This window comes from Pristiophorus japonicus, chromosome Y, assembly GCF_044704955.1.
Source record: "Pristiophorus japonicus isolate sPriJap1 chromosome Y, sPriJap1.hap1, whole genome shotgun sequence".
NCBI classification, from domain to species: domain Eukaryota; kingdom Metazoa; phylum Chordata; class Chondrichthyes; family Pristiophoridae; genus Pristiophorus; species Pristiophorus japonicus.
The window spans coordinates 23,567,434-23,570,791 of NC_092011.1; positions in this window are offsets into that span (position 1 = coordinate 23,567,434).

Below are 3,358 nucleotides of genomic sequence, written 5' to 3' on the forward strand. Positions count from 1 at the left end.
ATGGAAACCAAAACTGCATGCAGTATTCCAGGTGTGGCCTCACCAATACCCTGTATAGCTGTAGCAAGACTTTCCTGCTTTTATACTCCATCTCCTTTACAATAAAGGTCAAGATACCATTGGCCTTCCTGATCACTTGCTGTACCTGCATAGTAACCTTTTGTGTTTCCTGCACAAGTACCCCCAGGTCCCGCTGTACTGCAGCACTTTGCAATCTTTCTCCATTTAAATAATAACTTGCTCTTCGATTTTTTTTCTGCCAAAGTGCATAACCTCACACTTTCCAACATATAATCCATCGGCCAAATTTTTGCCCACTCACTGAGCCTGTCTATGTCCTTTTGCAGTTTTTTGTGTCCTCCTCACACTTTGCTTTTCCTCCCATCTTTGTATCGTCAGCAAACTCGGTTACGTTACACTCGGTCCCTTCTTCCAAGTCATTAATATCGATTGTAAATAGTTAGGGTCCCAGCACTGATCCCTGCAGCATCCCACTAGTCACTGATTGCCAACCCGAGAATGAACCATTTATCCCGACTCTCTGTTTTCTGTTAGTTAGCCAATCCTCTATCCATGCTAATATATTACCCCCAATCCCCTGAACTTTTATCTTTGCAGTAACCTTTTATGTGGCACCTTGTCAAATGCCTTCTGGAAGTCCAAATACACCACATCCACTGATTCCCCTTTATCCATCCTGTTGAGACACCGAGGATAACCCCCCTACTCTTCTTCAAAGTAGTGCCATGGGATCTTTTCTGTCCACCTGAGAGAGCAGACAAGGCCTCGGTTTAATGTCTCATCTGAAAGACAGCACCTCCATAGTGCAGCTTTCCGTCAGTACTGCCCCTCCGACAGAGCGGCGCTCCCTGGAGTGTCAGCCTCGATTTAAGTGCTCAAGTCCCTGGAGTGGGGGTTTGAAGCCACTCTTGTGCTACCCACTGACCCAGGGCTGAGATACACCCGACTGAGATAGACTGTAGTGAGAAAGACCGGAATGAGATAGGCCGGAGTGAGATAGACTGGACTGAGATAGACCGGAGTGAGATAGACCGGAGTGAGTTAGACCGGAGTGAGTTAGACTGGACTGAGATAGACTGGAGTGAGATAGATCTGAGTGAGATAGATCTGAGTGAGATAGACCGGAGTGAGATAGACCGGACCGAGATAGACCGGAGTGAGATAGACCGGAGTGAGTTAGACCCGAGTGAGATAGACCGGACTGAGATAGACCAGAGTGAGATAGATCTGAGTGAGATAGATCTGAGTGAGATAGACCGAATGAGATAGACCGGAGTGAGATAGACCAGAGTGAGATAGATCTGAGTGAGATAGACCGGAGTGAGATAGACCAAAGTGAGATAGATCTGAGTGAGATAGACCGACTGAGATAGATCAGAGAGAATTAGACTGGGGTGAGATACACCAGACTGAGATAGACTGGAGTGAGATAGATCGGAGTGAGTTAGACCAGACAGAGATAGACTGGACTGAGATAGACCAGAGTGAGATAGATCTGAGTGAGATAGACCGGACTGAGATAGACTGGACTGAGATAGACCAGAGTGAGATAGACCGGAGTGAGATAGACCGGAGTGAGATAGACCGGAGTGAGATAGACCAGTTTGAAATAGATCAGAGTGAGTTAGACCGGACTGAGATAGAACAGACTGAGATAGATCGGAGTGAGATAGACCGGAGTGAGATAGACCGGAGTGAGATAGACCGGAGTGAGATAGACCGGAGTGAGATAGACCGGAGTGAGATAGACCAGTGTGAGTTAGACCGGACTGAGATAGAACGGAGTGAGTTAGACCGGACTGAGATAGACCGGCGTGAGTTGGACCGGAGTAAGTTAGACCGGAGTGAGATAGACCGGAGTGAGTTAGACCGGAGTGAGTTAGACTGGAGTGAGTTTGACCGGAGTGAGATAGACCGGAGTGAGATAGACCAGAGTGAGATAAACTGGACTGAGATAGACCGGAGTGAGATCGATTGGAGTGAGTTAGACCAGACTGAGATAGACCGGAGCGAGATAGACCAGAGTGAGTTAGACTGGACTGAGATAGACCGGAGTGAGTTAGACTGGACTGAGATAGACCGCAGTGAGATAGATCGGAGTGAGTTCAAGCAGACTGAGATAGACCGGAGTGAGTTAGACTGGACCAAGATAGACCAGAATGAGTTAGACAGGACTGAGATAGACCGGAGTGAGTTAGACCAGACTGAGATAGACCGGAGTGAGTTAGACTGGACTGAGATAGACCGGAGTGAGTTCGACCGGACTGAGATAGACCGGAGTGAGATAGACCGGACCGAGATAGACTGGACTGAGATAGACCGGAGTGAGTTAGACCGGACTGAGATAGACCGGAGTGAGTTAGACCAGATGGAGATAGACCGGAGTGAGATAGACCGGACTGAGATAGACCGGAGTGAGATAGACCGGGCCGAGATAGACCGGAGTGAGATAGACCGGACCGAGATAGACCGGAGTGAGTTAGACTGGACTGAGATAGATCGGAGTGAGATAGATCGGAGTGAGTTAGACCAGACTGAGATAAACTGGACTGAGATAGACCGGAGTGAGATAGATCGGAGTGAGTTAGACCAGACTGAGATAGAGCGGAGCAAGATAGACCAGAGTGAGTTAGACTGGACTGAGATATACCGGAGTTAGACCCGACTGAGATAAACTGGACTGGGATAGAGCGGAGTGAGATAGACCAGAGTGAGATAGATCAGAGTGAGATAGACCGGACTGAGATAGACTGGATTGAGATAGACCAGAGTAAGATAGACCGGAGTGAGATTGATCAGAGTGAGATAGACCGGAGTGAGATAGACCGGAGTGAGATTGATCGGAGTGAGATAGATTGGAGTGAGATAGACCGGACTGAGTTAGACCGGACTGAGATACACCGGACTGAGATAGAGTGGACCGAGATAGACCAGAGTGAGATAGACCGGAGTGAGATAGACCGCAGTGATTTAGACCGGAGTGAGATAGACCGGAGTGAGTTAGACCCGAGTGAGTTAGACCGGTGTGAGTAAGGCCGGAGTGATTTAGACCGGAGTGAGTTAGACCGGAGTGAGATAGATCGGACTGAAATAGACCTGAGTGAGATAGATTGGAATGAGATAGACCAGAGTGAGATAGCCCGGAGTGAGATAGACCGGAGTGAGATAGACCGGAGTGAGTTAGACATGAGTGAGTTAGACCGGTGTGAGATAGACCGGAGTGATTTAGACCGGAGTGAGTTAGACCGGAGTGAGATAGATCGGACTGAGATAGACCTGAGTGAGATAGATTGGAATGAGATAGACCGGACTGAGTTAGACCGGACTGAGATACACC